This window comes from Tupaia chinensis, unplaced genomic scaffold, assembly GCF_000334495.1.
Source record: "Tupaia chinensis unplaced genomic scaffold, TupChi_1.0 Scaffold000399_1, whole genome shotgun sequence".
Lineage (NCBI taxonomy): Eukaryota > Metazoa > Chordata > Mammalia > Scandentia > Tupaiidae > Tupaia > Tupaia belangeri.
In genome coordinates, this window is record NW_006159901.1 from 2278752 (window position 1) to 2293205 (window position 14454).

Below are 14454 nucleotides of genomic sequence, written 5' to 3' on the forward strand. Positions count from 1 at the left end.
CTTGCAGGGTGACCACCTTCTTTTTTTTACTTTTATTTTTAACTCTCTACCTGACTAGTTTTTTAAATCTTTTTTTTGGGAGAGTTTTTTTTGCTGTAGGGCACGTGCGCTCGCCAGAAAGACAGAAGAGACAGAGAAACAGAAAGCGAGAAATCACCTTCGGGGGGGTGGCCACACCACAATCCCTCCTCCTCCATTCTCCTCTCAAGATCTTGGGCACAACACATGCACATGTGCCTGGCGTGAGTTTAAGCCACCAGGTCCGGGACTCGAACTGCGGTTGACTACATAGGAGTCCAGCAACATAACTGTTACACTAACTGCTGGTCCCTTAAACCTTCATTTTTTAAAAATAGGGATTATTTTTAAAGAATTCATTAAATTAAATTATTATTATTGATATTTAACTTGCTATAGGGCACATGTGCTCACCAGACAGAGATGGAGAGAGAAAGAGAGAGGGATAAAGTGAGAAAGCAAGCTGCCATGTCTGGGACTCAAACTGTAGTTGGTCACATGGGAGTCCAGTGCCTTAACCACCATGCCACCTGCTGGCCACTTATTCATTGTTTTTAGAATATTCATCTTCTTTTTCTATTTCATCTCTGTTGATAGTTCCACTTTGGAACTTTTCCGATACTCTATTCTCTTTCTTTATGTCAAATAACAGCCTTTGCTGCTAATTACAACATTCTATATCTCCAACATGCTCTTTTCCCAATCTCAGACCCACATAGTCCATTGCTCCTGTGTTATCACCCTGCTTGCATGTATTACATACATCTAACTGAGCATGTCCATAACAAAATCCATTCTGTTTCTCCCGCAAAGTAGTTCTTCATTCAGTTTGTAGTGTTACTTATTTGCCTAGGCCATAAAATGAGGGATTGGTCTCTGTTCCTTCACTCTCTGTTTTAAAACATACATCCAACTGATCAATGAGTTCTGAAGATTCATCTTCTGCATAGTGCTAGAATCTGTCTTTTCCTTTCTGTGTGGCATTATTAACTAAGGTTCTCTTCCTGAGGGATCACCTAATTACTCAAGCAGCCTTCTATGTCTGTGGTTCTCCATCTTGGCTACACACCATAATCATTTAGGGAGGATTTCAAACACCGGGTGCCCAGGCTGCACCTCAGACAATTACATTAGAATATAGCAAGATGGAATTTAGGCATTTCGATGCACAAGGAAGGTGGGAAACCACTTTTTAAGCAGCCCCTCTACAACACACACACTCTCTCTCTTCTTTTTTAATTGACAGAGGGTACGTGGGCCACCAGGGAGTGACACAAATACATAGAGAGGGAGAAAGCACCTCTCTCATGGGATATAGTCATATCACAATCCTTTCTTCTCTATTTCTCCATCCTGTTAGGATTTTGGGCATGTATACTCACATGTGTGTTTTTCTTTTCTTTTCTTTTTTTTTTCTTTTTGAGAGAACAAACTTTTTTTTTTTTTAAGAATTATTTTATTTAACTTTGTTTGTATATTTATTTATTTATCTATTCTAATTTCACCAGAGAGGGACAGAGTAAGAGAGAGAGAGTGAGGGAGTGAGAGAGGGAAAGCGAGAAAGCAAGCTGCCAGGTCTGGGACACGAACCGCAGTCAGCCATGTAGGAATCCAGTGCCCTTAACCACCATGCCACCTGCTTGCCCTGCACATGTGTATTTTTCAACAGCCAAGGCCAGGATTTGAACTTTGGTTGGCTATGTGGGATCCAGCTCCCTCACCCACTTATCTGGGCCTGCTCCCATTCACACTCATCATTTGAGTACTAGAGATGTTGTCAGAATATCCCTTCTGTAAAGCTGATCATATTATTCTCCCTCTTTCTTTTTAAAAATTTTTTAGAGAGATTTTTGCTATAGGGCACAAGTGCTTATTGGAGAGATAGAAAGACACAGAAAAACAGAAAGTGAGAAATCATCCCTGAGGAAAGATGGCCATGCCAAAATCCCTCCTCCTCCATTCTCCTCTCAGGATTTTGGGGATGCATGTACACATGCCTGGTGTGAGTTTTAAGCTGCTGGGTCCAGGACTCAAACTGTAGTCAACTACGTGGGAGTGCGGTGATGTAACCATTCTGCCATCTGCTGGCCCTGCTATTCTCCTTCTTAACACCATTTAATAGCTCACTACTACCATCAGGTAATGCTAAATCTCTTTAGCATACCCTTAGTATTCTTTATGTCTCATGAAATCATGTATTTACTTTTGCTAGCTATAACTTGCACATGATAAATAATTCAAAAAGTACAAAAGAACATACCTGGACAAGTGGGGATAGGAACTTCCCTTATACCCATTTCTCAACATGCAGATCCTCACTCCAACTTCATAGGCACCCACTGCTTCCAGTACCTTTATAATATATTATTTATATATTTTTCTTTTCCTTTTAAAAATAAGAATGAAAGAATACTATAACACCATTTTCTTTCATGTTACTATTACTTAACAATGTATTTGAGAGATACATTAATTTCCCATATATAGAAAGCTGCATCATGTTGTATGTAATTGTAGTGTTCCATTACATGCATGTAAAATAATTCATATAGTAAAATCTTATTTGTTTCTGATATTTTGCTATTCTCATTCTTGCTCTTGCAAACACGGTTGCAATGAACAGCCTTGCACATGTCCTTTTGTGAATGTGCCAAAAGATGTTCCATTGTGTATGTTCCACTTTAGATAATTTTGTTAGGAATTGCTGAATTGTCTTCCACTGAGGCTGTACTGATTTGCATTCCCACCAACAATATCCCTTCCCCACATCCTTTCCAATATAGTAAACTAATTGACTATATTATATTTTCGTTGTGTGTTCATCTCGATACGAGTGATAATGAGTATCTCTTTGAATGTTGAAGAGCCATGTGCACTTCTTCCTTTCCAAATGGTCTATGTGTTATTTCCCCTGGGCTCTTCTCTATTGCAGTTTTGTTAGATATTAATTAAAAATTCCAAAAGGAAAGATTGTTAACTTGATCAGAAAGAATGCAGGCTAGGAGAGGGAAGAAAAACTTAACTGTATATTTGCATAGCTGGCATGGACATGGCTTAGCCCTAGAAGTACAAGCATAAAGAAGGAGGGTCTTTATGTGAATTGATCAGGACCACATGGGTAGTTTGAGTTCAGTTCCCAGACCCATTCTAAGCCTTCTGGGTGTGGTGGCAAGTGCCCATGGTCCTAGCTAGCTGGGAGGATGGGGCAGAAGATCAGGAAGTATAAGATTCTGTCAGGGATACCAAGTTTTCCTTTCTGTGAGCATCCTCTCTCTCTCTTCCTTATAAGTAAAGGCAAAATGAAACAAAACAAAATAGCAAGGACAGCTAGAAAGAAGGGGATAAGAGATCTAAAAGCATCTGATCACAACAGGTCTTTTCTTGACTTAGCCTTGGATGTCATGTGTGGCAGTGAGAGAGGACATTGAGCAAATGCTTTTTTGCTTGAAGAGCTGCTCTGATCTGTCAATAGTCACTCTGAAATGGCATTTTCCTCAGGAAAAATGCACAGTTAAATTTTTCGTGAAACACCAAAGACCTTACAGCTATTTTTTGAGGAATGATTTTTCTGCCTGACTGTATTCTAGCAGAATCAAACCAAAAATTTTAAATAATAGGGATTTTTAAAATGGAGTGCTGTTGTTTTCCTGTTCTCATAGAAAGATCTAGAAAATAATGCCAAAGTAGTTGAATTATATTAAGTTGTCAAGAACATCATTATGTGTTTTTCTATGCAAAAATAAATCGTGATGTTCCCGACAACTCAATATTTCCACAAATCTGTAATGAAATGTAGTCATTATATCTATGTTCTATAGAATTACTCATATAAACAATTAGGAAAATAAAATGTGATTTGCAAAGAAAAGGTTTTCAATAACTGTGTAGTCTCATGTAGAGAAGTACTTGCTTACTAAATTTTTAAAGCAAAATCAGATATAATTTGTATTTTATAAAATTTCAGTTGTTGCCATGTGTAATGATGTGCCATCTCTGTGTTCTAAACCTATTTGAGTAAAGGAAATTCCAAGAATGGATCTCTCAGTATTGATCTTTTATTTCTTTTTTCTTTTTTCCAAGTGCCTGACAATGAGAATGAAATCTTAGGAGTTAGGGTGAGGAGGGGATGAAAAGATCTAATGCATGAGACATCTCCACTTTGAGTGAGATTATAGACTCATTTGTTGAGTCCTTAGATTGTAGACTCATTCTTTGAGTCCTTAGTTGAGGCCCGTACTTCTTTTTTTTCTCTTTAAACTTGTTTTTCTCTCAATTTAATCTTTCTTAAATGACCTGTTTACACTTCTCATGAAAAGAGGTAAAGGCCATTCATGTCATAGGACTATCTAAATGATCAGAAATTTTCTTCATGAAGTTTCTGTCTCCACACCTTGTAGAATATAATACCTAGTTTTGTTTTCCTTTCTTAAGTCAGTTTTTATATTTTGGGGGACAAAAAAGTATTCACACGTAGCTCTCTATTTGCTCTTTTCTGCATACTTCTTTCTTGGTTTAGGTCCTAGCTTTCCTCTCGTTCCATATACTATACCCAAGTAGCAGGGTCATAAAATTCACTCATGCTACACCTCAGATGCACAGAAAAATTGTTGTTCCCCAGACTCCCATCTGCTGGTTAGAGAGAAATTATGTTTTAGTTATATTTGCTTTAAAAGTTAGTGTGACTGAAAAGTGTTAATAGTCTCTAAGGTATCACGTGTTCTAGGAATTTTTTTTTTTTTTACATGAGGCCAAAATCTTGTCTCCTGATTTCGTATCTTTCACAGCTGATTTTAGGAGCTGGCATAGGGCTGTGACTCATGGAGCCTTATGGTAAAGGGGAGGGCTGTAGATATGGGCATACTGTGCCTAGTTCTTTCTGTTTCCAGCTAATTCTGTTCTTGATACACAAACTCTCTGGTTTTCATGTAAAGTCTTTAAAATATGTGCTTTTACATTCTTAAAGCTAAGATGACATAAGCAAATCCCTGAGCACCTCTGATTCTTATTTTCCTCATCTTTAATTCTGCCTGAAAAAAGAATTTTGGGAAGCAAATGAAATTGCACATGTGAGAGTACTTTATAAGTGTTTAAAATGAAAGGTAACATCTGAAGACCTAAGAACCAGGGGGGCTGATGATGTAAGTCTTGGTCCAACCCTGAAGGCTCAAGGACCAGGAATTTCAATGTCTGAAGGAAGGAGATGAAAATCTCAGCTCAAGCAGAGAGAGGATCTTCCTCTGCCTTTTTGTTCAATTTGAACTCTCAAAACATTGGGTGATGCCTGTCCCCAAGTGGTAAGGATGTCATTCTTTACTCAGTTTACTGATTCAGATACTAACCTCTTCCAGAAATACCCTTGTAGGCACACACAGACATGTTACACTCTCTATTTGGGCAGTGCTTTATTCAGTCACATCGACACACACAATTAATCATCAAACAAACCACCCAGATTTTCTCAAGATCAGGTTTTCTAGGATGTGGGCCTTTCTGTGTGGGCAAATTGGAACGATATGATTGCGTTGGCCTTTCTAGGCCCTGCACTGGTCAAACAATGCAAAAGAATCATCTTCAATTTTGTGGATCAAAATTTGAGGTACTAAACCCAGAGAGGGCTGAAATATGAGTGGCTGAAAATATGAGGAGTTGGGAAACATTGCCAAATCGAGAACAATGGATGAACCAGTTTTCTCATAGTCCACAGGGAAAGGGGAGTCACAAATGAGTGTGTCTACAGTAAAGATTCAGGTAGAATGAGGACATTAAAACATATTTATACACACACACTCATATACACACACGTGTTCTTATGTTGTTCTGTGTATGTCTAAGGAGCAGAAAGTAAATTTACTGATTAAAAATAGAAAGATTTGAGTTCAAACCGTAGGAATAATTTCTAGCAACATATTTTAATAATAAAATGGGATACAATAGTGAATGGAAAACTGCTTCTCTTGCATTTATTTGGTGATTTCTATATGCCCGACACACGACTAGGTCATGAGAATATGAAGCATTTTAAAAACTTCATGGAAAAGTATATATTACCAAAAAGCCTTCATACATTTAAATTTCTTTTTCCTTTTTCTTTTCTTTTCTTTTTTTTTTTTTTTTTTGAGAGGTTTTGCTCTAGGGCGTGCATGCTTGCCAGACAGACAGAGAGAGACAGAGAGACAGAAAGTGAGAAATCACCCCCCAGGGGGAATGGCCACACCGCAATCCCTTCTCCTTCGTTCTCCTCTCGGGATCTTGGGCATGCACGCACATGTGCCCGGTGTGAGTTTTAAGCCACTGGGTCCGGGACGCGAACCACAGTCGATTACATGGGAGTCCAACGACATAGCCATTACGCTAACTGCTGGTTTCCCATACATTTAAATTTCTTTTGCACCAAAATAAACTTGTACTGTAATTCCATTTGTTTATGATCATTTTGAAGTCTGTCATGAAACAAACAAACAAGCAAACACTGCTTCTGGCTACCCTCGCCTCTTGAGCCCGTTCCTGCTTCTCTTCATTCCTGTTTCTACAATCTCAGCATAAAGCACAATTGTTAAATTTCCCACCGGGACTACCCTTCTACTTAGACACTATTTAATGCACCATGACATCCTTCATGCAGCAGCTAGAATGAGGCATTCACAATGCTAATCAAATCCTTCCTTCCCATGTCTAGGTCTTTTCATTGATGGTCTTCATTGCTATTAAAGTAAAGATAAAAGCAGCAGAGTTGAGACACGGCTTAAATATCTCTGACCCTTGTAGCCTCATCATCATCTATCTCACCTCATTTTTTTAAATTAAATTTATTTTATTTATTTAGATTTTTATTTAATCAGAGAGGGACAGTATGAGAGAGAGAAAGCAAACTACTTGATCTGGGTCCCAAACTGTAGTCAGCCGTGTGGGAGTCCAGCACCTCTAACCACCTGCCGGCCCCTCGATCTCACCTCCTAACTGAAATTTTAGGAAGCCTAGGCCTCATTTTGTTCATTACATGTTGTTAACAACCTCCCTTTCTTAGGACCTTTGCACAAGTTATTTCTTCTGCTAGAAATGCTCTCACTATTGCTCCCCACCACCACCTTGCCTGACCTGTTTACTAATCAACTTAATGTTGACTTCAGTGTCACTTCCCACAGATAATAGGGACACTGGTGAATCCTCCTTATTATACAGTCTTACATTAGGATGAATTTACACTGTAGAGTACTTATTTTGACTATAATTTAAGACTAATTTGTGTAATCATTTGGATAAGGCCCATAACACGAGTCTAAGCATCATAAGAGTGTTAGTCATATCTGTCTTTCTATTTTGTTTTTTTGGAGAGGTTTTTGCTATAGGACGTGTACACTTGCTGGAAAGACAGAGAGAGACAGAGACACAGAAAGCGAGAAATTGCCCCCCAGCGGGGATGGCCACACCACAATCCCTTCTCTTTCATTCTCCTCTCGGGATCTTGGGCACACACACACACACTCCTGGTGTGAGTTTAAGCCAGCAGATCCAGGACTCGAACCGCGGTCAACTACGTGGGAGTTCAGTGACATAGCCATTATGTTAACTGCTTATATCTGTCTTTCTTATGTAGTGTTTTGTGCTTCTTTGTCTGTATCTCCTAGTATACTTCTTGGCACATATTACACACTTAGTAAATGTCTATTAAATGAACAGTCAAATGAATAAATTAATGAGTGAATTTAGAATTTCACCCTGTATTAGGGAAACCTCATGTAAAAATTGTACACCACCCAGCTGTGGTGGCAGATGCTGCTAAGATGCTGTGCTCCACTGGCTGGGACCATGTGTGAAACTCAGGTTTCTTAGTGCAACTTCAAGGCTAGCTGGGTGGTGTGTGCCTGTCCTCCCAGGGATTCTAAGAGGCTGAGGCAGGAGGACTGAGGGTTCAAGGTTTGCCTGGGCAACACAGGCAAAAAGAGGTTGGTGAGGTGTTGCATGCCTTTAGTCTCAGCTGGGAGGCTGAGGCAGGAGGGTCACAACACAGTGAGGTGCTACCTTAAGGAAAAAAAATGCAGAAAGGCTAATACATGTTATATGACTTTCTAGTCACTCATCGCTTAACAACCTACCTGTTTAATAACCTCCTTGGACTTAACCAGTTCTCTGGCATGAGAAATCCTTTTTCTCAGTCACACCGACTACATATTTTATTCATAAATTTATACCCTATTGTGCACCCATATAGTATTCAGAATAGAAGTAATAATGCCAGGGTGATATTATTGTATTGTGGTGTGTCTTGTCACCTTCTAGTGCTTATCTATGCTTTTTGTACGGATAGGATTGCACTATTCTAGTGTGGTGCTGTGTGATGTCTATCAAAAAACCAAAACCAAAAACATAAACATACCCTATGGCACCACAAGGCATGACAAGACATTGCCTTTAACTCCCAGCTTATCTACCAATTCACTTAACGACCTAGTCCTTGGATGGATCTCAGACCTTAAATGAGGAGTACCTGTATTTCCCAGTAAGCTATGGTGAGACAGATAAAGCGGAGGTTATTATTTGCAATTGACAGAAGAGAAAACTGAGCTCCATGAAGGTTAAATACTGAGACCAGGCTCATGTAAAAACAAGCGTAGAGTCACTGCTTGAATCCTGATCTCCCAGTTTCAAATCCTTTGCTCTTTCTTTTGCTCAACATGGTCTCATTTTAGGTGAAAGAAAAGGGCAAATGCAAAACAGACAAATGAACAAAGAACTCTTTTGTTGTAACCATACACGAGGCAGTGACTGTGCTGTAAATCTCTCCACCTGCTACACCAAATCACCCGAGAGTCCCTCTTCCAGAAAAAGTGTCTGCTGATAAAATATCAGTATCTCTGATTCTGACAGCAGACCTTACTCTCTACAGTGTGCATTAAATCTGCACAATGTGTCAATTTACAAACTCATTTGAAAATTTTTAAGAGAGAAATTACTCATGTTCAGCCACATTCTAGATGCAGTACAGAGGAACACAATTTCCAGAACTGAACCAATGAATCTACTTATTTTTTTTTAACATTCTCTAGAAGATTTTGATTACCAGTCAAGTATGAGAACTATTATATTTACCCATGAGAATATTACAATGCTGTTACTTAAGTTAACTTTAGATACTGAATAAGAAATAGAAAGGGATTTGTCCAAGATAGTATAATAAAACTAACTCATAAATAATGCTAAAATGACCCCAGACTCAGGTCCTCTGACCCCAAGGAGTTAACATATTTCATTATGACACATTTTAGTTTTTAAAAGAAGCACTGTATGGGGTCAGCAGGTGGCATGGTGGTTAAGACACTGGACTCCCACATGGCCAACCATGGTTCAAGTCCCAGACCCAGTGACATGCTTTCTAACTTTCTCTCTCTCTCTCTGTCTTGGTCTCTCCTTCTCTTAATTGAAAAAATAATTAAAAAAAAAAAAGGCAGTAGCACCAGCAGCAGCAGCAGGACTGTATCTTGCAATAAGAGCCCTGAAAAAAAATTCAGTGTCAGTAACTCAAAAGTGGGGGTATTATTTGGGCAACAATGATTAGTCAAAGCCTCTCATGTATTAGAAGTTAGTCTGAGCAACTTCCTTTTTTTTTTTTTTTTGCCATAGGGCATGTGTGATCGCCAGACAGACAGAGACAGAGAGACAGAAAGAGAGAAATCAACCCCCAGCGGGGATGGCCATGCTGCAGTCCCTTCTCCTCCATTCTCCTCTCGGGATCTTGGGCATGCATGCACATGTGCATGAGAGTTTTAAGCCACTGGGTCCAGGACACGAACTGCGGTCTACTACATGGGAGTCCAGTGACATAGCCATTACAGTAACTGATGGTTCCTGGGCAACAATGATTAGTCAAAGCCTCTCATGTATTAGAAGGTAGTCTGAGTAACTTCTAAAACAGTGGTCCTCAAACTCCTGCATGGGTAGTACCCACATAGAGCCCTACTGCTGAAAATTCTGATTCAGCAAGGCCTTATGATCCTCCACCTTTAAAAAGTTCCAGAGGAGATTTTCAGGTACAGAGTCAGTCTTTTTTTTTTATTAATTTATTTTTCTTTTTTTAACATTAATATGCTATATATTTTCAGGTACAGAGTCAGTCTTTGAACACCGCTCAAAACTGCCTCTCAACCTCAGATGCTGTGATTACCTCTAGAGTGGTGGTTCTCAGCCCTGACTGCGCCTTATAATCACTTAGAATTAAAAACAAAACAAAACAAAAACAAAACAAACAAAAACACTGCTATTAAGGCCACATGCTAAGAGATTCTGATTTAATTGTCTGGGATGGGACCTACTGAGCAGTCCTTTGGTAAATGATTCCAATGTGAGGATAGATCAACTATTGGAACCACATGTATTAGTTTTGCCTCCTGATTAAGACAGGAGGTAAACTGAAGGCATTTCAGTTGGCTTTCTGCTTCCTAGACATAAGCAAAATTATAAGCTATTGTACAAAGATAATAAAGCACTTTGTGGCAGACATGCTAAGAGTGGTGTGTTTGAAGATTAATATATAATTCACTACTTGGGAGACATTTTTCAAAAACCGAATTATAATGGAGGCCGTTTTCCAGAGATATGAAAAAGTAATGGCTGGAATTTATTTAGGCAGTAAATTTGGGAGCCAAGTCATTGCCAACATCCCTACAGGATCATTCTTCCTAGGAGGGTGCTATCACCAGTGGCCACTTGCCACGTCCATCCGTGCCATAGCCACCTGTGGACATTCCTTCTCACACCGTGCCGGACTCCATTCTCCCTAGACTCTTAACTGCATTCACTGAGACCTCCATTTCTTTCAGTTGTCATGAACAAAATTTTAACTGTCCTTGCATTCATTTATGTGTCCCTTCCTCAAGGGGATGAGTGCTTCGTTTGCAGCGTCTGGTCTGCTGTATCCACATTCTGTCTGCGAGAATGGCAAAAGACTTCAACTACTCCTTCAGTGAGAAGTGGTTTTACTTCCTATCACTTTTGGAAACTTAGCACACTAAACATAATGTTTTGGTATAAGGCACCTACAATCATAATCATCCACGAAAACAATATGTACACTTTGGTTTTAACCCTGTAGTAAGAGATAATCCAAAATGATTTTATCTTTGTACCTGAAAAAAATGCTTTCACTTACTGTAGTGCAATAGTTAATTCATCAGAGACCTTCCAGTAAACTCTATTACGGCTATCATGCTCTATACCCTTACCTTGTTTGTCAGTATTGTTTTTTCTATAGCACTTTCACTATCTTACAAGATAAAACTCATTGTTTTTTTTTCTCTTTCTCTTTAGATTATAAACTGCAGGAGATCAGGCATGATGTATTTTATTGGCTAAGTGTTTCATTTCCAGTACTTACACTAATCTCTGGCATTCAATAAAACAGGAATGAATGAAGCAATGTAGTTACATGTATATGCATTAACTAAAATTTCTCTAATGTCACCTATAGGAAATGATGATAACGTAGTTACTAGGTTTCCACATTTTTAACTTTATTCAAGGACAACTATTTGTCTATTTGTGTTCTTGACTTTTTGATAGTCATTATTAGTAAATGAAATATGTTAATTTTTTGTCTGAATTCCACTTTTCATGTACAATCTGAGCTGACATGTGATCACCAAAAACCAGCTAACACGATCCATGTCCTAACTGTGGTTTACTAGCCAGCGTGTTGTCACAAATGGTATGATTTTGGGATCTTGATATGTAATGCAGTGTAGCTTCTCCCTCTTCAGAAAAGCTGTATGATTTTCCTCACATGCTGCTCATTTGCCAAATATCAAATACTATCTAAAAAGTGCTTGTGTTGTCTTGCACAGTCAGTTCGATTACACTTGTTTTGAAAACACAAATTTGTTCCAACATGATTGATACATTAGCGAACAATTTGAGCATAACATGAATTTTGCATTTCCTTTTGCATGATTCTTAGACATGAAGGCGGAAAACTGCACCCACCAAATGAATCAAACCAGTAGAAATATGCAATACACACACACATGCACACACACCTCAAACATCTGCAAGCTACCTCATTTCATCGTGTGTATTAACTAGTGTTACTACAATCTACAATACATTCTTGGTTATTGGCGATAACTCCATTTCACAATAACTACAGTTTGCTTCCACAAGCAGATCTCAAGCCTTTTGCCTATCAAGTGACATATTAAATGTAGTGTTTACGTATGTTTAACTAATTAATGTGTATAAGTTCGATTTGGTTCCTATCATTTTTCATTTTAATTCTATTTTTTAAAACATCATTTTATTCATGATTACACAGTGCCTATGTGTGCATGACAAAGAGACAGAAACAGAGAGATAAGTACCCTCAGTAGAGTTTTGTCATGCTGCATTCCCCTTTTCCTAGCCTTCTAGCTTATTAGATTTGGGGCATCACGAATGCCCAGTGTGTTTCATGTTGAATGGGCAGGGTATCTGAACCCAAGATGAGCTATGTGGCTTCCAGCGCTGCAGATCAACATGCTCCTGCCTGCCCACAGAGGCTAGGTCCTATTTTTTGGATATGTCACTGATACATTGTATTTTTAAGTTTTGCATCCCTGAGCCCGATTTCCTCATAAGTTCTAGAGATTTTATTGTGCATAGCATGATGCTTTTTAGGAATGCAGATGTTGCATTATAGCACAACGGGCTGCGTTTCTGAGTCCTCTCACACAGCACTGGTACAGTTCTTCAGAAGCAGATGTTGAGATGTAGCTGAGGTACAGCATGATTTTAGGGATCAGTACCTGGAAGAGGAAGGAAGAGAATGTGGTAATAGGCCATGGAGGGAAGAAACTCTGGTCCAAGTTCAACAAAGCTTTGGAAGGAAATACTGAAAGGAATTTTGCCTGTCAGATTGTCCCTGATTGAGTTGAAACGGCCAGACCAGCATATCCTTCCTTTACTGAGTCACCGGGTATCGTTGTGGTGGGAAGGTGAGGTGGCTCTCTACCACTGACGTAAATCCCAAAGGAGCTGACAACTGGAGATTGTCTACTGAACACTTCCGCTGCAGTTGAATGCTCAGAACTTTCTTGAAGAGGAACATTGCTCAAATATATCATGATATGGACATTTATATCTTTCTTTCATGGTATTTTTTTTCATTAAATTTTGAATAATTTTAGACTTAGAAAATGCTGTAAAAATAGTGTAGAGAGGTTTCAGACACCTTTCTTTAACTTGGTCCTGATTTTAACATCTTATGTTACTCTAATATAATGATCTCAACAGGATTAATGATGATAAAATACTATTTTTTAATTTACATGCTTTATTCAAATCTCACCAGTTGTTCCACTACATTCCTTTCTTCTTGACAGAAGTCAACTCAGGGACCCATGTTGCATTGAATTCTCATGAATTATACTTTATTTGCTACATAGATGTAGCTAAGTATGAAAGCTTTAAAGGCAAATATCTCCCACACTAATGTTTGGCATATATAATTTATTGTTAGGTTAATAAACGTGGAATTAATAAGCTCTGAAAGCTTTTCAAAGGCAAGTCTTTGTTTAATTTTAATTCCTAGTATTACACCCACAATTAGTACTCTGTTTGTTTAGCAATAAATGGAATCAAAATATATAAATGAAGTACTTCTAATGGGATAAATAAAATAAATCATGCAAAAAGTAAACACTTTTGAAGAGAGGGAAGTGAGTTTTTGCAGAGACTGATGATGCACGAAGCAACAGAAGTGTAAGACTGGCGTATGAACATAGAAGATAGTCATTCAGAAAAGTGGATATGCCTTTCCTGTTTGAAATCAACAGACAAAAATTTATTAAAGACCTACATCCAAAAAAAATGGAGCTTTTGAGTAATATATATATAATTAACCAAGGATATTGTGTGATAGGAATTTGCAACTTGCTTTATTTCTTTCATACATTCATTAATTCATTTGTCCATTTGATCACTCATTCATGCTTTGACTAAGTCTCTAATCATATAATTTACTGTGATAAAGAGAAATGCAAAAGAAAAGGTAATTCAGAACGAAATATAGATTTTATTTGCCTACTATAGGAAAACATAAAAATCGATAAAAAATTTTCTTTTTAAAGTGAAATTTGGTTAATTAGTTTAAGAGAAATGTATTAATTACATTCTTCATTTATTGATCTATAGGATATATTCATGATGCCAGTTGTTTTTTTGGAGAGTAAAATTGTCAATTACTTTTCATTTTTCTTACCAAATGCATGTAGTATTTTTATTTTTACATTGGAATGCACAGTTTGTTACCTAGTTAAGTGTGTACTATTCTGTTCACTCAAAGTTTGAATTTTGTTTCTAAGTGTTGGAAGAATTCTGTCATTTCTATAGAGCGATGATTCTAAAAGAATGAGATTTTAACATAAGCTTGATGTTATCTCGTATGAAGGGGAATGGCACTCAGTACTAGAA